The sequence below is a fragment of the Mesocricetus auratus genome, unplaced genomic scaffold (assembly GCF_017639785.1).
Source record: "Mesocricetus auratus isolate SY011 unplaced genomic scaffold, BCM_Maur_2.0 Super-Scaffold_100028, whole genome shotgun sequence".
NCBI lineage: Eukaryota > Metazoa > Chordata > Mammalia > Rodentia > Cricetidae > Mesocricetus > Mesocricetus auratus.
In genome coordinates, this window is record NW_024429209.1 from 21,299,808 (window position 1) to 21,321,569 (window position 21,762).

Genomic DNA, 21,762 nt, shown 5'->3' on the forward strand with positions numbered 1-21,762 from the left:
CTCTGCATCAGCTCCTGCCTCCAGGTTCCTGCCCTGTTTGAGTTCCTGTCCTGACTTCTTCCAATGATGAACAGTGTAAGCCAAATTAATCCTTTCATCTCCAGCTTGGTTTTTGCTTATGGTATTTAGGCACAGCAGTAGAATCCCTAACTAAGACAAGTTGGTACCAGCGGAGTGGAGTATTGCTGTAACAGATCTGACCGAGTTTTTGGGAGGATTGTGGAAGTACTTGGAACTTTGGGCTAGAAGAGACATTGAATGTTAAGAGCTCCATGGGATGTTCTGTGGGAGCTTGGAAGATACGAACCTTGAGAGAAGGGCATGGAGACCTGGCTTGTGAAGTTTCAGAGGGAAGTTAAAGACTTTATCAGGGCCGTTTGTTCTTTTTGAATTAAGATCCCATGGTTCTGGTTAGCTGGGGCTGAAGAATCAGCCGTGATTAACAAGGTACCAGAACTACTAAAGTGAAACTTTGCTTTGCTGGGATACTTGATGCTGGTTGGCTGGAGCTAAGAAATTAGTGTTGATTAAGATGAGACCAGCCATCACTGAAGTGAAATCTTCTGGGAAGCATTTTCTGAGAGCACAGAGAAGCTACATTCCAGAGACAGCTGCACGTTGTACCTCGTGCGGGCAGCTGGACCTGGTAATGTGTGAGAGTCACCCAGGCGGTGCTGGTTTTGAAGGCGTGAAGGGGTCATGGGGAGCAGCTGAGGCTTGGCACTATGAGAGACTCTTGGTGAAGGTGCAGGCTTAGTGGCAGTTGAAGGTCCAGGATTGAAGGGGTCACACAGAAAAGTAGAGGTGTGGCATCACGAAGAGAGATGGGCTTGGTGAAAGCGCAGCCCAGTTGCAGCAGAAGACCGGAAGTGTTTTGGAGATGCCAGTGCCCTGGGATGACCACCAAGAGCAGCAGCAGTGGAGAGGAGCCAAGAGGACAAGCTGTGTGTGCTGCAGAGGGCAGAGATAGAGGAGTAACGCAAGCCTGTTGGAGGTGTTCTGAAGATCGTGAGTAGATCCATCCCAGTCATTGGATGGTTGGATTTAATTTAGCTTTGATTTGATTGTGACTATACTCTGAATTTTCCCCCATAGGTGGAACTTTCTATCCCACCCGCACCTCTCAAGTAAACACATAGAGACTTATATTAACTACAAATGCTCAGCCTGTAGCTCAGGCTTATTAAAACTAGCTTTTACAATTTAAATTAACTCACTTCTAGTAATCTATGTTTGCCACATGGCTCATACCTGTTTTCTAGCATGTCTGGTTCCCTCTGTGTCTCCTGGCAACTCCTCTGACTCCACCCTCTTTCCTACTATCTTTTGTTTGGTTGTCCCACCTATATTTCCTGCCTGGTTACCAGCCAATCAGCATTTTATTAAACCAATCTGCGTGGCAAGTCTTCACAGTGTATAAGGGGGCTATTCCACAGCTCCCCTCTTGAAGCAAGAAAGTGGCTTACTGGAGCCCATAATTGAGAAACTTTGAGTTTTAAAAGACTTTGGATTTTAAAGGAGATTTGCTAGTTTGAAGGAACTGAAATTTTAATGTGTTTGTATTTGTAAAGAGTGTAGTAGTGTTTTAAAGTTAATTATGTTTTCAGTGTGAGATCTTGGGGATGAATAAGAAAGGGAGGGTTATGGCTTAATAGTGATGTACTTGTGTGTCAAGTTGACAAAAGGTTGGCTGATTTTTGAGTGTTAACTTGACGCAAGCTAGAGTCACCAGAGAGGAAGGATCTACATTTGAAGAGATGCTTCCTTAAGATCTGGCCATAAAGCATTTTCTCCTTTAGTGATCAATGGGGAAGGCCCAGCTCATGGTGGGTGGTGCCATCCCTAGGCTAGTGATCCTGGGTTCTGGAATTGACATAGGCTGAGAAAACCACGGGGAGCAGGCCAGTGAGCAGCACCCCTCCATGGCCTCTGCATCAGCTCCTGCCTCCAGGTTCCAGCCCTGCTTGGGTTCCTGTTCCGACTTCTTCCAGTGATTGACTATGATGTAGAAATGTAAGCCAAATAAATCCTGTCCTCTCCAACTTTGCTTTTTGGTTATGGTGTTTAGGCATAGCAGTAAAAAACCCTATCTTAGTTAGGGTTTGCTGTTGATTTGAAGAGACACCATGACCATGGCAACTCTTAAAAGGAAGACATTTAATTGGGGTGGCTTGCTTACAGTTTCAGAGGGTCAGTCAACTATCATCATGACAGGGAGCATGGCAGCATGCAGGCAGATGTGGTGTTGGAGAATCTGAGACAGCTACATCTTGCATGCAACAGGATGTGAACTGACAGTCACCCCGAGGAAGCTTGAGCAAAAGAAACCTCAAAGTCCTCACTGGGACACGCTTCCTCCAACAAGGCCATGACTCCTAATGGCCATTTTCTTTCAAACTACCACATCCCAGTCCTTGGCTACCAAAGGCTTATAGCCATATCATAATGCAAAAACATATCCAATCGAACTCCAAATATCCCCATAGTCTATAACAGTCTCAAATTCATGTTTTTAAAGCCCTAAGTCTCTTCTAAGATACATGGAAACCTCTTAACTGTAATGCCCCTGTAAAGATCAAAATAAAAAAGCAGTCCACATACTTCCAACATAATAGCACAGGATATGCCTAACCATTCCAAAATGCAAGAAAGGGAGCCAAGAGAGAAAATACTGGACAAAAGGAAGACTGAAAACCAACTGTGCAGACTCTAAACTCTGCATCTCCGTGTCTGATGTTGAAACGCTCTTCAGATCTCCAACTCTGCTCAGCTTTGTTGACTGTAACACACTTCTTTCTCTTGGGCTGGCTCCACTCCCTGTTAGCAGCGTTCCGTGGCAGGAATCCCACAGCTCTGGCATCTCTAACATCTTAGATTCTCCAAGGCAATCCAGGCTCCATCTTCACAGCTTCACACGATGGCCTCTACTAGTAACCACAAAACAGAATCTATACTAGGCTGTTTTGAGATTTCTTCCGCCAATGAAATTAATCCAAAATTCTTCACTTTAGCCTCAGGCAGACTCTTCAGACAGTTCAAAAAAGTGGCTCTTTTCTTCATCAAAATATCAAAAGAAATATCTCTAGATAATATACTAAAACTCTTCTCCTCTGAAACCTCTTGAGTAAGCCCCCAACAGTTCAAATAACTTTTAGCACCATTGTCTTTAATGTCCTATTGGTTTGGGCCATTAAACACTGTTTAAAGCATTCTACTGCTTTCATGACCTAAAATACCAAAATTCAAATTCCTCCAAGCTGACACATGGTCAGGCCTAGCACAGGACTACCCTACTCCTGATATCAACTTCTGTCTTAGGGTTTTTATTGCTGTGAAAAGACACCATGACCACAGCAACTATTACAAAAAACCATTTAATTGGGGTGGCTTACTTACAGTTTCAGAGGTTCAGTCCAATATCATCATGGTGGGGAGCATGGTGGAATGCCGGCAGTTATGATGTTGGAGTAGCTGAGAGTCCTACATCTTGCAGGCAGCAGGATGTGAACTGATAGTCACCCTGAGGGAAACTTGAGCAAAGGAGACCTCAAAATACACACAAGGATACACTTTCTCCAACAAATCCACACCTTCTAACTGTGCCACTGCCTTTGAGGGACATTTTCTTTCGCCTTTGAGGGACATTTTCTTTCAAACCATCACAAACCCTAACTAAGACAGCCATTTGCCTCCAAACAAAAACACAGGCCTATCACGGTAATACCCCAGTCCCTGGTACAAACTTGTGTCTTAGTCAATGTCTACTGGTGAGAAGAGACACCATGACCTTGGAAACTCTTATAAAGGAAAGCATTTAATTGGGGCTTTCTTACAGTTTCTAATCCATTAGCCTCATGGTGGGAAGCATGAGGTGTGCAGGCAGACATGGTTCTGGAGAAGGAACTGAGAGTTCTACATCCAGATCTGCAGGCAGCAGGAAGAGAGAGAGTCACTTGGGCTTTTGGAACTCCAAAGCCTACCCCTAGTGACACACTTCCTCCAACAAGGCTAGCCCTACTCCAACAAGGCCATACCTTCTAATCCCTCTCAAGTAGTACCATTCTCTACTGATCATGTATTTAAATATATGAACCTATCAGGGTCACTCTTTTTCAAACCACTACAGTAGGCAAGATAACTTAGTGATCCCCACTCGATATTTCCAGAGCCTCCTGGTAATTCACCAGTTTCATCCATCTCCAAACACATTGCTTTGAATAAATGAAGCTGAGTCTGCATTGTATGGTTGCATCATGACTTGTAGACAGCTGTTGGCACAGGTTGTTATTGCAGGGGGTGCTGCACATAGTGTCCCCTATTCCTTAGCTTTCAGAGGCCCCCCCTGGGTACAATAGTGTATGGTGGTGTTATCAGGAGACAGACATCAAGGTCAGAGCAATGCCTTGGCACTTAAGTTCATTCCCGTGTTCCCCAGAGGGATTTCCTGGCTGACTGTGTTGGAGAACCTTCTGTCCCATGGGCTACGAGCTAGTAAAGCCTATTGGCTGGAATCCCTGACTATGATAGAACAGACCACATGGCCACAGGAGAGCAGGTGAAGCCCCACATGCCTGGGCTTGTGGGAAGTTGACAAAACCAGTCTTGGAGCTCCTAGAAGGCAAGGATTCTCTCTGCATCATGTGGTTCCTAATTATCCAGGCTCTGAGCTACTTCCTCCTGAACTAAGCTGGTGCCTGTGGTCTCTGATGAGTTCTAAGACCTGTGATGGTTCCCTGCCATGAGCCTGCAGCTTGTACCATGTAGAGATGATCGGTTAGGAGGGTCTCATTTGCACTGGCCCCATCTCTCCCAATAGCATAGAATTCTGGAAGGGCCCCTCTTACCCACAGCCAGAAGGAGGACCTGCCCTGCACAGGTGGATCTGAGTCTTGCTGCTCAATGAGTAGAGCTCCATTCAGAGGACACCTTCATGTAGCCAGAGACTGGCACACCCTGGATGTGTGACTCGTGTCACACGTGGATGGATGCATTAGTGTAGGGTATAGCTTTCCCTTTCCTCGCCAGTTGCCTGGGATCTGCCGCGTTGCAGTCCCCAAATAACACACAAGACACTGTGTTAATTATGAAGCTGTTGGCCGTTTGCTTGTTTCTTACTGGCTATCTCTGACTTAAGAATTTACCCCATAATTGTTGATCTAAGTATTTCTCTTACCGGAGAAAGGGGTCCGGACCTCTTACCACTATGCCAGCTACATCGTGGCTGATTCTGCCTCTCTTTCCCAGCATCCTCCTTGACTCCTAGTCCCCCCTATCTCGCTTCCCTATTGGCCAACAGTGCTTTATTGACATATACACAGGACTTCCCCATCACATTAGCATCTTTACATGATGCGTTCTCTCTGTGAGTGACCCTCACACGTAGACAGAAACTGGTCAGCAGCCCAAACAGCAGGGACAGAGTGTGGTAGGACCATTTTCAGAGTTCCTTGTATGTGTGGACCCCAATGTCAGAGAGGCTCTTGGACCTAGACAGTGGGAGAGTGCTCACAGTGCATTCTTTTTTTTTTTTTTTTTTGGTTTTTACGAGACAGGGTTTCTCTGTATTGTTTCGGAGGCTATCGGTCCAGCCCGGCCTCGAACTCACAGAGATCCACCTGCCTCTGCCTCCCGAGTGCTGGGATTAAAGGCGTGCAGCACCACCGCCCGGCCTGCTCACAGTGCATTCTGAAGGTGCGCAGATCCATTGGTCGCTGCTAGCGTATGCATCATTCTTGAAGAAGTACAGGGACCTTCTGGGAGAGTGAACAATGTGACCTGCTGGGATGAGGATCAACTCTTAGAGCGCAATGCTGAGGGTAGAGCTGGTAATGTCCTGTCGTCCCACAGCTCATGCTTTGTGTACCTGAGTCTCTGAGCACCAGTGGTCAGCCTCGCGCTGACCCTTGTCTCAGCCCAGCGCTTGGCCTATAACATGGCTCCTGAAATGGTCTCCGAGCTGCTGAATACTTCCCGAAGTCGTTTTGTGTGCTGTGTTAGTTTACATTTGTGCCTTCCTTTTCTGTCTCATACCTCCTGCTGAGAGGTGACTTTTCAGTTCCTCCCCGCTGACCCCTACCTCGGTGTTGACAGTTGCTCTCATGTGATGTCATATAAACCCCAAGGTCTTATCTGTGGCATCAGCCTCTAGGTGGAAGCCCAGAACCCAGAGTCTGTCCTCTGAAAGACCACAGGTCACACAGGGAGTCCCTTGCAGTCCAAGGCTGACTGCAGCCAAGTGAGTGGCATGCCCCCCCATATGATGCCAGCATCTTAAGACAAGACAGAATAACCAGGGATGTGTCCCCACTGTGCTCTAAGTGTTCTGCCAACAAGATCAAGTGGGCATAATATGTCCTATCCGCCGGAAATAATTTGTGCTTTTGCAGTTCAATAGAAAGAGGAAAATTCTGAGTATGTGGCTACTGCTCACCAAAGTCTGAGGTTCTTTCTCTCGCCGAAGCCGCCTGGAGGGTTCCAGATGCTCAGTCTCAACACAACCCCCAGAGTTGCTTATGGGCACATCATGCTTTACCCACACTGGACACACACTGAATCCTGCAGTCTATGGATTATCTAAAACACTTCATTTAGTAAAGAATGGACGATATGTTTTTTTTTTACCTAGTACATTCACACCGACAGAAACGCCGCGGTAAAAACTATTGTGACATTTCTTCCTAGTTCCTCACCGAGTTGCCGGCTTTTTACACATTGTCAGCGAAGGAGCTTCCCTGTGGGTTTGTGCAGGCGGGGCCTGAACTTGCAGACTCTACGGCAGTGAGAGGAAAAGTGAGAAAGCCCAATGGTGAGAGGGCGGCGGTGACACAGGCGTAGAAATGAGTGTCCACAGTCTCCCACATCAAGGGAGCCAGTTCTCAGTATGCCTGGATCTGCCGTCTTCCCCCAAAGGTTTCCACTCTGCATTGGATTAGGGAGCCCCATCACACGTATGTACATACAAACATACATGCGTGTATGCATACATTTCAAAACAGGGGAAATTATGGTGACCGTGTTAGCTACATTTCTAGAAGAATTCAGAGTCTGTTCCAGATGACATGCAAAATAGCATCACTAGAAATCCGGTGTGAAAAAGTCTTATTTCTCTACAAATATAGCTGGTAAATTATCCAAATCCTCCTCCTGTCGTCTGTGCGATTTTCCGCTGGCTGCCACCCAGTCTTAGCCCCCATCTTCACAAATGTGTCAGTATGTGCGAAAGGCTCAGCTACTCGCTGAGAAGGCGAGCAAGGAATGTCACAATATTTTTAACAGTGCATGTCTGTTGGTATGAATGTTTTAGATGAAATAAAAAAAACAAGTATTTTTGCTTGTAAGCCTAACCTTTAACAGCTGAGCCGTCTCTCCAGCCCTACTATAGACAGAAGATAAATGAACTGAGAAAGAAATCAGAGAAACATCACCCTTTACAATTGCCACAAACAATTAGGAGGGCCCTAAGAGAGACATACGAGGTCCCCCAGAGAAGGGGAAAAGGGACAAGAGCTACTGAGCAAATAGGGAGCACGGGGGAGGGGAGGTAGGAAAAAGAGAAGGGGAGAAGAGGAGGGGGAGGAGAACAGGAGGGATCAAAGACTGATTCAGGGGAAGAATGGAGGAGAGCAGGAAAAGAGACACCTTAAGAGAGGGAGTCACAATAGGTCTAAGGAGAAATCTGGCACTAGGGAAATGTCCAAAGATCCACAAGGATGACCCTAACTAAGAATCTAAGCAATAGTGCAGAGGCTATCTTAAATGCCCTTCCCTGATAATGAGATTGATGACTACCTTATATGCCATCCTAGAGCCTTCATTCAGTAGCAGATGGAAGCAGAAGCAGAGACCCACAGCTAAGCACTGAGCTGAACTCTGGAATCCTGTTGCAGAGAGGGAGTGATGAGCAAAGGGGTCAAGACCAGGCTGGAGAGACCCACAGAGGTCGGTGACATGAACAAGGGGGAGCTCATGGATCCCAAACTGATAGCTGGGGAACCAGCACAGGACTGTTCCAGACTCCTGAACGAGGATGTCAGTTTGGAGACCTTGGCAGTCTATGGGGTCTCTGGTAGTGGATCAGTATTTATCTCTAGTACACAGAATGGACTTTGGGAGCCCATTCCACATGGAGGGATACTCTCTCAGCCTAGATACACTGGGGAGGGCCTAGGCCCTGCTCCAAATGATATGACAGACTTTGAAGATCCCCATGGAAGGCCCCACTTTCCCTGGGGAGCAGAAAGGTGATGGGATAGGGAGTCAGTGGGGGGCAGAGGAGGAGGGGAGGGAGAGGGAATTGGGATTGACATGTAAAAGAAGCTTGTTTCTAATTTAAATTAAAAAAGAAAAAAAACCAAGTAAACCCAGTTTTCACAAAAGTCCACAAACTCTGGGATTCAGTGTGCTCCTGCTTGGCAGGACTGTGTCACTTACCTTTGAGTTACCGAGAGAGGCAACCTAAGTGGGTTCAGGGTTTTCAGTTCATCACAGCCAGGGAAGGCAGAGGAACTGTGTGCTGGGCACTGCCACACCTGCAACGGACCAGGAAGGAGAAAGGAATGCAGGGCCCAGGAGCAGATGTAAACTTTCGTAGCTCCACCCCATGGTGATGTACATCCACAATTAGGCTCCACCCCCAAAGGCTACAGACACACACACGCGCGCACACACACACACACACACACACACACACACGTGCACACACACCCCTTGTATCCACTCAGAAGCACTGGCAGTTAGCGACCAAGTATGACAGCAAGAGCCCACGGGAGGCAAATTCAGATGGAAAATGTAAGAAGGCTGGTAGGGTTCACTTTGAACTTGAAACTTTTCATTTCTCTCATTTGGGTGACAAAACATATGATGAGAATATGAAGGGAAGTTTCATCTTGGTTCCAGTTCAAGGGTTACAGTCCGCTGTGAGTGTCAGCAGCTGAAGTTTGAGTCTCTGCGGCCACCGTGGTTGCTTTGTAGTCTTTGGTAATGAATGTGACACGGGTCCCATAGATTTTTTTCCTCCTGTAAGAAGTGTGGCTGACCAGATCCCTTCTTGGACTGGGTCTGGCATGAAGGTATATTTGGTGGTGGCACAGTATCTGACTAGTGGTCTGTGGAAGCGACAGGCAGTTGGGACCTGTTGCGTGGACATGCTATAGAAAGGATAACGTGTGGAGGTCGTGACCTCCATGCCTAGGATGCTTGCGCCCAGGATTTGCATTTTGCTGAGCTCAGTGAGCTACATGGAACAGCCGGGAGACAGGCGTGGAGGTCGGTCACCTTCAAGTTGCCTGAACACTGGATATCAAGGAAGAGATGCACCTGGTGAGTGAGTGGCTCCTGTGGATAATAGAGCAGGTGCCACGGAGAGGGGCCCGGGGTGTGGAGTGAGTGTGATGTGTGCAGGGATAATTGTTTAGGTGAGGGAGATGTTCATCTGTGTATCTGTTTCTCTTATTGGCTGATGAATAAAACACTGGCCAATAGCCAGTAGAGGCAGGAAAATAGGCGGGGCTAGGAGGTGAGGACAATTCTGGGAAAGACAGGCAAAGAGAGACTGCAACAAGTTGCCATGTAGGCCACAAAGGAGTTAACAGGTCTAGGCATTCTCCAGTAAGTCAAGACCATGTGGAAATACATAGATTGATAGAAATGGGTTAATAATTTAGACAGAGCTAGCCAATAATATAAGAAGCCCTATCCATCAGCCAGTAGTTTTATAATTAATATAGCACCTTTGTGTGTTCATTTGGGCCTGAAGCAGCAGGACCTGGTGGGACAGAGAAAATGTCTGCTACATTTAAGGGCAGGGTTAAAGTGACGGTCTGCTTCTCTTTAGACTTTGAATACTTTTGTCCACTCTGTTCTTTTTTTATTTATCTTTTTAAAATTTTTAAATTAGGAACAAGCTTGCTTCACATGTCAATCTCAGCTCCCTCTCCCTCCCCTCCTCCCCCACCCCCATCAACTTCCCCAACCCCCCCACCCGATTCCCACTCCTCTCCCCATGGAGGGTGAGGCCCTCCTTGGTGAATCTCCAGAGTATCATTTCATCCAGGGCAGGGCCTAGGCCTTTCTCTATGTGTCCAGGCTGAGAGAGTATCACTTGATGTGGAATGGGTTCCCAAATTCATTCACATGCCAGGGATAAATACTGATCTAATACTCAAGGCCCCACAGATTGCCGAGGCCTCCTCACTGGCACCCAAATTTAGGGGGGTCTGGATCAGTCCCATGCTGACCGGTCAGCCATCAGTCTGGGGTCCAAGAGCTCCCCCTTGTTCCAGGTCATTGTCCACTCTATTCTTTCTCATGGGGTCTCTGAGAAAAGGACACAAATAACTCTCTAGGACAATTTTTTTGTTTTGTTTTTGGCTGTGGCTCAGTTCAAGGCTTTTTATTTGCCTTTGATTTTTCTGTTGTTTGACAGTGACATTCCAGGTGCTGCTGCCGTCCTGCCCGGTGTTCTCCAGAGTTTCTGTGATTCACTGTCTTGGCATCAGCTCAGGGAAGACATTCTCAGTGGTTATCGCAACAGAGCCTTCTTCTGCCTTTCAGCTTCTCCTCCTGGAATTCTCTTCATGAGTCAATCATATTTTTCAGCATTGTTCCATAGTTCTAGAATATTCCGTGTGATTTCTCCCTCAGTCTCAGTAAAATACTTAGTGTGGATAATTTCAAGGTGCTGCAACTTGCCTGGCTTAGGGATTGATCTAATTGGAGTCACAGGAATGAAGAAATGACAGACATAAAGAAAAGCTGGGTTGAGTGGGCCACACACTCTGATGAGACTCATTGGCTGCCTGGGGACCACCAAGTGAGAGGCAGGGTTATTTCAAACAGCTGACAAGGAGGGCATGGATTAGCAAACCTCTGCACAGGAGCAGTCTCAGGTTGCAGTCATGGGAAGGAGGAAGCTGTGGTTGACAGTTCCTGTATACACTGGATTAAACCAAATGTCAATCATTCATCAGCATTCACACTTGGACCAGAGGAAGATTTCCCCACGCCTCTGAGACTCACCCTGGTGCTTTGCCATTCCCTTGGGTCTGAGGCACTGGAGTCCCTGATGTGGCTGTGCTGATATTAATCATGCTTATGAATAAGATGTTATCTTTCCTTTCCTCTATTTCTTTTTCAGCTAAAATTATATCAATTGAGATAATACCAGTGGTTCAATGTTTAAATCGACATTATCTGCAGAATGAGACCCATTGGTTGGTTTAGAAAGAGACACATTGGATGGTATAGAGACTCACTGGATGGTGCAGACAGAAATTCACTGATGGTAGAGACAGAGACAGCATTGGCTGGTGCAGACAGGGACCCATTTGGTTTGTTTGTTTTGTTTTTCGAGACAGGGTTTCTCTGTGGCTTTGGAGGCTGTCCTGGAACTGGCTCTGTAGACCAGGCTGGCCTCAGACTCACAGCGATCCGCCTGCCTCTGCCTCCAGAGTGCTGGGATTAAAGGCGTGTGCCACCGACGCCTGACTAACAGGGACCCATTTGGATGATGCAGACAGACACATTGGTTGGTGCAGGAAGAGACATAATGGGTGGTGCAGACAGAGATCTATTCAATGTTACAGACAGAGACCCATTGGATGGTGCAGACTCTGACACATTGGATGGTGCTGCAAGACACCCAATGGATGGTGCAGAGAGAGACTGACAGGATGGTGGAGAACGTGACCCCTGGGGTGCTGCAGAAAGAGACGCATTGTTTGGTTCAGAAAGACACCCACTGAATGGTGCACAGAGAAACTCACTGGATGGGGCAGACAGAGACCCACTCGATTGTGAGATCAAGACACATTCGATGTTGCCTGTAGACACTAACTGGATGGGGCAGAAAGGGTCCCACTTGATGGTGCAGAAAGAAACACATTGAATGCTGAAGAAAAGATCAGATTGGATGGTGCAGAAAGAGTCCCACTGGATGGTGCCAATAGAAATCCATTGGATGGTATAGACAGAGACTCATTGGGTGGTTCAGGCAGAGGATTGGTGGACTGTGAAGAGACATACTGGGTGTTGCTAACAGGGACCCACTGGATTTTGCAGACAGAGCCACAGTATACATGCAGATAGAGACCCATTGGATTTTACATACAGAGACCAACCCGAAGGTGCAGAAAGAGCAGAAAGAGACACACTGGATGGTATAGACTGAGACTCACTGAATCTTGCAGATAAAGATCCACTGGATGGTGCAGAAAGAGATACAGTTGATTATACATAAACAGACCCATTGTTGATACAGACACAGATGCACAGTCAGATACCACTTGATGGTGCATAATGAGACACACTGATGGTGCAGAAAAGTCTACACACTGATGGTGTAGAAAGAGACTCTTTGGATGATGCAGATAGATACTGACTTGATGAAAGAGACTCATTGGATGGTACAAAGGGACGTATTGTATGGAACAGCACATGACATAAAGGATGGTGCAGACACAGACACATTGGGTAATGCAGAAAGAGACACATTGGATGGTACATATGGTGACACACAGGATGGTGCCACAGAAATTCACTAGATGATGCAGACAGACCTTCTGGATTATGCTGAATGGTTACCTAATAGATGGTTTAGAAATAGACCCATTGGCTAGAACTTCTAGTACTATATTGACTAGATGTGGAGAGAATGGACAGCCTTGTCTTGTTCCTGATTTTAGTGTATTTGCTTTGAGTTTCTCTGCATTTAATTTGGTTGACTTGCTGTAAATTGCTTTTATTAAGTTTAGGTGTGTTCCCAATTCTCTCCAAGACCTTTATCATGAAGGGGTGTTGATTTTGTCAAAGGCTTCTTCAGCATCTTATGAGATGACACTGTGGGTTTTTTCCTTCAGTTTGTTTATATGGTGGATTACAGTGACAGATTTACATATGTTTAACCAACCTTGCATCTCTTGGATGCATGCACTAGCCTAAAGCTGATTCCCTATGGTGGGATGCCATGCTCAGCCTTAATGTAGGGGTGGGAGCTTGGTTTTGCTACAACTTAATGGACCAGGCTTGTTGACTCCCCATGGGAGCCCTTACCTTGTGGGAGAATTAGATGGAAGACAGGCTGGTAGGGAGGCCTGGGAGGGAGGGGGAAGAAGGAGTAGGAGGGAGAACTGTAGTTGAATTTAAAAATGAAATAAATAAAACTTAAAAAAGAGACTCATTGGATGGTGCAGACAGAGACCCACTGGATGGCGCAGAGTGAGTCCCAAAGTCTGATGCTGGCAGATACCAATTTGATCATGAGTAAAGAGATGATGGGGGGTATCCTTCTCTGTATATGTTTCTCTTATTGGTTGATGAATAAAACACTGATTGGCCAGTAGCCAGGCAGGAAGTGCAGGTGGAGATACCAGACAAGGAGAATTCTGGGGAGAGGGAGACAGAGAGAAGTCGCCAGAGATGCCATGTACAAGGAAAATAGGATTCACAGCATTCTCTGATAAGACCATGTAGAAATACATAGATTAATAGTTATAGGTTAATAATTGAGAGAGAGCTAGCCAGTAAGAAGCCCGAGCCATTGACCAAACAGTTTATAATATAAGTCTCTGTGTGTTTTTTGGGGTTAATCGGCTGTGGGACCAGGTGGGACAGAACCTCCATATACAAAGAGACTCATTGGATGGTACAGAAGGAAACACATCAGATTGTTCATAAAGAGACCCACTGGATGGGGAGAAATAGACACACATGATGAGGCATAAAGAGACCCAGCTGTGGTAGACAGAGACTCACTAGCTAGAGAGAGAGAGAGAGAGAGAGAGAGAGAGAGAGAGAGAGAGAGAGAGAGAGAGAGAGAGAGAGAGACTCATTAGTTAATGCAGAGAGACTCAGTTGATGATGTAGACAGAGACCCATTGCATGGTGCAGTCTGTGACATACTGGAAGGTGCAGGAAGAAACCCAATGAATGTATCAGGCAGAGACTGACTAGATGATGCAGAAAGAGTCCATTTCACCAGGCTCAGGAGAGTGTTCCTTGGCAGAGACACCTGCCAAACCTATCTTTTCATGGACCTGGCTGAAGGTCATCAAAGAAAACTCTATCGTCAGTACTTTAGACAGCACTCATATCCTCCAGGATGTCTCTGCCCCAGAGGTTTCTCAGCACTGTAGAAACAATAGGGTGAATGGGCCAGTTTTTACTGACTCCCTATGGGAGCCCATACCATGTGGGAGGAGTAAATGGGGGATGGCCTGGGGGTAACGGAGAGGGGGCAGGAGGAAAGTTGGGAAGGAGAACTGTGGTTGGAATGTAAAGTGAAAATAAAAAATAAACTTCAAAAAGAGAGAAAGAGACCCATTAGATAGTTCAGAAGCAAACACATTGGATGGTTCCTAAAGAGACCCACTGGATGAGGCAAAAAGAGACATGCATGATGATGTGTAAAGAGACACAGTAATGGTGCAGACAGAGACACACTGGGTGGTGCAAGCAGAAACGGTTTGGCTGGTGCCAATAGAATCAGTGGATGACACACTGGGTAGTGCAGAGAAAGAATCATTGGAAGATACAGACAGAGTCACACTGGATGGTGCAGAAAGAGATCCACTAGATGGTGCAGGCAGAATTTATTGGGTGGTGCAGACAGACACACACTGGAAGGTGCAGAAATCAACCAATTGGATAGAGCAGACAGAGGAACATTGGAAGGTACAGAAAGCGACCTCCTGAGTGATGCAGATAGAAATTCACTATACAGTACAGAGAGAGATGCCTTGGATGGTGCAGAAAGAGATATATTGGATGGTGAACACAGAGTTCCATTGGATGGCGCAAACAGAGACCAACTAGATGGGGCAGACAGAGACACATTTGATGCTGCAGGTGGAGAACCATTGGATGGTCCAGAAAGTGACCCACTGGACGGTGCAGAATGATACACATTGGATGAAGAAGGAGACACATTGGATGGTGTAGAAGGAGACACATTAGATGGTATATAAAGAGACCCACTGCTTGGTCCAGACAAAGATCTATTGGGTGATTCCAACAGAAACCCATTGCATGGAGCTGTCCGAGGCTCATTGGATGCTGAAGACAGTGGACCACTGGATGTTGCAGATAGAGACACACTGTATTATGCTATCAGAGACATATTAGATGGTGCAAATGGAGACCCACTAGATTTTGTAGTCAGAGACACTTTGAATGGTGTTATCAATGACCCACTGGATAGAGCAGAAAGGGACACATTGGATGGTGAAGAAAGAGACACATTGGATGGTGAAGAAAGAGACATATTGGATGGTATATAAGGAGACCCACTGGAAAGTCCACACAAAGACCCACTGAATGGTGCTGACAGAAACCCATTGGATAGACTTGATAGAAACTCATTGTCTGATTCATGCAGAGACACAATGGATAGTTCAGAAAGCGATCCACTTGATGGTATAGACAGATATTCTTTGGATGGTGTAGACAGAGGCACATAGGATGATGCAGTAAGAAACCCACTCATTGGTTTAGATGGAAATTCACTGGATGCTGCAGGCAGGGACCCACTGGATGGTGTAGACAGGGAACCTCTTTATGGTGCAGACAGAGACCCACTAGGTTCTGCGGAAAGAGACACATAAGACAATGTAGAAAGAAATCCTCTAGATGTTGCAGGGTCTGATTGTGTAGGGGAGAAGACAATTTAGGAGACTTTTAAAAATTCATCTATTTAATTTAGAAACAATCTTATTTTACATATCGATCCCAGTTTTCTCTCCCTCCCATCCTCCCATGGTCCCCAGTGACCCCCATCCCTCTTCCATCCACTCCCCAGGGAGGGTGAGTCCTTCCTTGGGGGATCATCAAAGTCTGTCACATCCTTGGGGGGAAGGCATAGGCCCTCCCCTGTGTATCTGGGCCGAGAGAGTGTCCCTCCATGGGGGAATGGGCTCCCAAAGTCCATTTGTGCACTAGGGATAAATACTGGTTCCACTGTCAGAGGTCCCTATAGACTGCCCAGGCCTCCTAACTGGCATCCCCATTCAGAGGACTTGGTTTGATTCAATGCTGGTTCCCCAGCTTTACAACTGGGGTTCACGTGTTCTCACTTGATCAGGTCAGTTGTCTCTGTGGGTTTCTCCAGCATGGTCTTGACCCCTTTGATCATCACTCCTCTCTGCAACTGGATTCCAGGAGTATGGCTCAGTGCTTAGCTGTGGGGGTCTGCTTCTGTTTCCATCTGCTACAGGATGAAGGCTCTAGGATGGGGCATAAGGTACTCATCAATCTCATTATCGGGGAAGGGCATTTAAGGTAGCCTCTCCACTATTGCTTAGATTCTTAGTTGGAGTCAACCTTGTGGATCCCTGGACATTTCCCTAATGCCAGATTTCTCTTTAACCCTATCGTGGCTCCCTCTCTTAAGGTATCTCTTTTCTTGCTCTCCTCTATTCTTCTCCTGGATCAGTCTTACTGATCCTTCATGTTCTTCTCCCCCCTCCTCTTCTCCCTTTCTCTTTTCCCTACCTCTCCCGTCCCCTGTATGCCCAATTTTCTCAGTAGCTCTTGCCCCTTTCCCCTTCTCTGGAGGATCATGTACGTCTCTCTTAAGGTCCTCCTTGTTTCCTAGCTTTTCAGGAGGTGTGAATTGTAGGCTGGTAGTTCTTTGCTCTATGTCTAATACCCATATATGAGTGATTACATACCATGCTTGTCTTTCTATGACTGGGTTACCTTACTCAGAATGATTTCTTCTAGTTCCATCCACTTGCCTGTGATTTTCAAGATTTCATTGTTTTTCTCCCCACTGAGTAATACTCCATTGTGTAAATATACCAAATTTTCTCTATCCACTCTTCAGTTGAGGGGCATCTAGGTTGCTTCCAGGTTCTGGTTGTTATAAATAATGCTGCTATGAACATGGTTGAACAGATGTCCTTGTTGTATGAATGGGCATCCTTTGGGTATATGCCCAAGAGTGGAATTGCTGGATCTTGAGGTAGCCTGATTCCTATTTTCCTGAGAAACTGCCATACTGATTTCCAAAGTGGCTTCACAAGTGTTCACTCCCACCAGCAGCGGAGGAGTGTTCCTCTCTCCAGCATAAATTGTCATTGGTGTATTTGATTTTTGCCATTCTACCAGGTGTAAGATGTTATCTCAGAATTGGTTGTCCACTCTCTCTCTATCTCTTCGATATTGTATTTGAAGTTCTAGCTAGTGCAATATGACAATAAGAGGAAATCAAGGGGATACAAATTGGAAAGGAAGAATTCAAACTTTTTTTGTCTAAAAATTTAAAAAATGGTCATAACTATTATAAGAAAAACTATATGAAATAAGTACAGTAAGTATATAAATATATACAGGAAAACTACAGTAATAATGTCTAGTCCATTAGCATTTGACAAATTCAGAGTAAATACTCCAATATCTATTCTTTCTTTGGACTCCCAAAGTCTTGTACCTAATTTATTTTCTAATTTGCATTATTAAATTATCTTTTAATGTCTTTCAAACCTATCATAGTTAGCACATCTTTAGTAAGTTTCTTTACTGTCTCTGGGAAACAAGGAAAACTATATCTATGCTATCTAGTCTTCAACTCCCAAAGAGACCCAAGAAAGAAATAATATTGACTAAGCCAGAAATTTGAGCAAATGACTTACAAAAAATGTGAGAAGTAACAGTTTATAATGAATATAAGTCTCTGTGTTATTTGGGACTAAAGTGGCTGTGGGACCAGGTGGGGCAAAAACCCTGACCACAGCTCCAGTTATTGGTGTTTCCATTACAATTTGAGGGATGATCCACTTAGTTCTTTTTATAAGTTGAATTCTCTTGCTTTTGGAATAATTGTTATTGATCTCTCCCAATAATTACTACAAGATTTTTGCCAGGGTCCACTTTCTACCCACAATTTGTGAGTTTCGTCCTTAGTAAAAGGTGCTACAATTTCTGCTGGATCAATTCCTGCTAACTGACAAGTCTCAATTTTTCTTTTAGAATCAGCTCACAGATCTTTTCCACATAAGTTTTTAATTTCTTATTTGGTTTATGTGCTAAAAAGATCCATTCTAAGATAATATCTTCCTTCTGCATTAAAATTCCTGTAGCGGAATACTTAGAAGGCAGTACATTCTAGAGTGTACTCAAGCTTCAGGCCCACATGATCCACGTGTGAAATCTGTAATTTTTCTTCCACCAATGCCAATCCTTCCTCAGCTTCAGTTGTTAGTTCCCTGTGTCTATTTAAGTCCTGTCACCACCTAAAGTTTTATTTAAGTGAATTGGTTGAACAGATTTTAGTTCAGTAGTGTGCAGTAGATGGGAAATGTCTCCTAGCAATCTCAGAAAGTCATTAAGAGTCTGCAATCAATCTCTCCTAATTTGTACCTTTTGGGTTCTAATTTTTTGTAAACCTATTTTATAGCCTAAATACTTAATAGAATCTCCCCTTTGTATTTTTCAGAAGCAATTTTTAATCCCCAGCAAGGCAAATTTTTCTTTACTTTTTCAAATATTCTTTCTAAATTATCTACGTTTGATTCAGAAAATAAAATGCCATCCATGTAATGACAAATTATAGATTGAGGAAATTGTTTGCGTATTGTTTCCAATGACTGCCATACAAAATATTGGCACAGGGTGGGGCTATTTACCATTTCCTGTGGGAGAACAGTCCCCTGATATCTTTTAGCAAGTTGAGAATTTTTTTTCGTTTTTTAAAAATTTTAAATAGCTTGTTTTACATGTCAATCCCAATTCCCTCTCCCTCCCCTCCTCCCGCACCCCCCATCCCCCCATCCTCCCACCCTATTGCCAATTTCTTCCGCATAGGGGATATCTAGAGTCTATCATTTCATTCAGGGTAGGGACCAGGCACTTCCCTAAGAGTCCAGGCAGAGAGAGCAACCCTCTTTGTGTTATGGACACACAATGTCTGTTAGTATTCAAGGGATAAACACTGATCCACTGCTCAGGACCCCATAGGTAAAACAAGTTTGTTCCAATTTAAATTTGGAACAAACTTGTTTTACATGTCAATCCCAGTTCCCTCTCCCTCCTCTCCTCCACTGCCCCCCCACAAGCCCTCTATCCCATCGCCTTTCTGCTCCCCAGGGAGGGTGAGGCCATCCATGGGGTATCTTCAAAGCCTGTCATATCATTTGGAGCAGGGCCTCCCCTGTGTGTCTAGGCTGGGAGAGCATCACCATATGTGGAATGAGCTCCCAAATTCCATTCATATACTAGAGATGAATACTGATCCACTGCCAGAGGCTCCATAGACTGCCCAGGCCTCCCAATTGACACTCATGTTCAGGGAGTCTGGGTTGGTCAATGCTGGTTTCCCCAGCTATGAGTCTGGAGTCCATGAGGTTCCCCTTGTTCAGGTCTGTCGGTCTCTCCAGCCTGGTCTTGACCCATTTGCTCATCACTTCTCCCTTTCTGCAACTGGACTCTAGGAGTTCAGGTTAACGCCCAGCTGTGGGTATCTACTTCTGCTTCCATCAGCTACTGGATGAAGGCTCTAAGATGGCTTTTAAGGTAGTCATCAATCTCATTATAGGGGAAGGGCATTTAAGGTAGCCTCGTCACTATTGCTTAGATTGTTAGTAGGGGTCATCTTTGTAGATCTCTGGACATTGCCCTGGTGCCAGATTTCTCTCTAAACCTATAATGGCTCCCTCTATAATGGTATCTCTTTTCTTGCTCTCCTCCATTCTTCCCCCCAATTCAATCTTCCTGCTCCCTAATGTCCCCCTCCTCTTCTCCCCTTCTCTTTCTCCTAACTCCCTCTCCCATCCCCCCATGTTCACAATCTGCTCAGGAGATCTTGTCCCTTTCCACCTCTCTGGGGGACCATGTTTTTCTCTCTTGGGTCCTCCCTGTTTCCCAGCCTCTCTGGCCTTGTGAATTACAGGCTGGTACTCCTATGCTCTATGTATAAAATCCATATGTGAGTGAGTACATACCATGTTTGTCTTTTTGTGACTGGGTTACCTCACTCAGGATGGTTTCTAGTTCCATCCATTTGCCTTCAGATTTCAAGATTCCATTGTTTTTTTTTACGCTAAGTAGTACTCCATTGTGTAAATGTACCACATTTTCTTTATCCATTCTTTGATTGAGGGACATCTAGTTTGCCTCCAGGTTCTGATTGTTACAAATAATGTTGCTATGAACATGGTTGAACAGAGATGTCCTTGGTGTATGAACGTGCATCTTTTGAGTATATGCCTAAGAGTGGAATTGCTGGATCTTGTGGTAGACTGATTCTCGTTTTCCTGAGGAACCACTATACTGATTTCCAAAGTGGCTGTACAAGTTTGTACCCCCACCAGCAGAGGAGGAGTGTTTTCTCTTTCTCTACATCCTCTCCAGCATAAGCTGTCATTGGTGTTTTTAATTTTAGTCATTCTAACAGGAGTGAGATGATATCTCAGAGTTGTTTTGATTTGTATTTCCCTGATGTCTAAGGATGCTGAACACTTTTTCTTAAGTGTCTTTCAGCCATTTCAGATTCCTCTGTTGATAATTCTCTATTTAGTTCTTTACCCCACTTATAAATTGGATTATTTGTGTTTTGGTGACTAGTTCCTTGAGTTCTTTGTGTACTTTGGAAATCAGGTCTCTGGCAGATGTGGGTGGGTTGGTGAATATCTTTTCCCATTTTGTGGGCTGCCCTTTTGTCTTGTTGACTGTGTTCTTTGCCTTACAGAAGTGTCTCAGTTTCAGAAGGTCCAATTTATTAATGGTTGATTTCAGTGTCTGTGCTTTTAAGGAAGCAATCTCCAGTACCAATTTGTTCAAGGGTACCTCTAACTTTCTCTTCAGTGTGGAAGGATTTAGGTTGAGTTCTTTGATCCACTTGGACTTAAGTTTTGTGCATGGCGATAGATATGGATCTATCTGCAATCTTCTAAATACCAGCATCCAGGTATGTCAGCATCATTTGTTGAAGATGCTTTATTTTTTCCATTGTATAATATTAACTTTGTCAAAAATCAGGTGTTTGTAGGTGAGTGTGTTAATATCAGGAATTTCATTGTCCTATTTTTGTGCTAGTACCAACCTGTTTTCAGAACTACAGCTCTATAATAGAGCTTGAAGTCAGGGATGGTGATGCCTCCAGAAGTTTGTTTAATGTACAGGGATATTTTAGTGATCCTGGGTCTTTTGTTTTTCCATATAAAGTTGAGTGTTGTTCTTTCAAGGCCTGTGAAGAATTCTGCTGGTATTTTGATGGGGATTGCTTTGAATCTATAGATTGCTTTTGGCAAGATTGACATTTTACTATGTTGGTCCTACCTATCCAAGAGCATGGGAGATTTTTCCATTTTCTGGTATCTTCTTTAATTTCTTTCTTAAAAGACTCAAAGTTCCTGCTTTACAGGTCTCTCACTTGTTTGGTTAGCATTACTCCAAGAAAAAGGGTGATGTTTCTCTCATTTCTTTCTCATCCCCTGTATTGTCTCTATATAGCAGGGCTACAGATATTTTTGAGTTAATCTTGTATCCCACCACTTTGCTGAAGATGTTTATCAGCTGTAGGAGTTCCCTGGTAGAATTTTTAGGGGTCACTTATATAAACTATCATACCGTCTTCAAATAGTGAAAGTTTGACTTCTTCCTTTCCAGTTTGTGTCTCCTTGATCTCCTTTTGTTGTCTTATCACTTTAGCAAAACTTCAAGTACCATGTTGAATAGATATGGAGAGAGTGGAAAGCCTTGTCTTGTTCCTGATTTTAGAGGAATCTCCTTAAGTTTCTTTCCATTTAGTTTGATGTTGGCTGTTGGCTTGCT

The 21,762-nt window shown here is 44.8% G+C and overlaps 1 long non-coding RNA gene across 1 annotated transcript in view; it reads left to right on the plus strand.

The window, feature by feature from the left end:
• The first annotated feature begins 246 nt into the window (after positions 1-246).
• Positions 247-21,762, plus strand: part of LOC110341727 — a 99,069-nt gene continuing 77,553 nt past the window's right edge. Inside the window, exon 1 of the long non-coding RNA XR_002383708.2 lies at positions 247-1,008. This is a non-coding gene — a long non-coding RNA (uncharacterized LOC110341727). The remainder of the gene's footprint in view (positions 1,009-21,762) is intronic.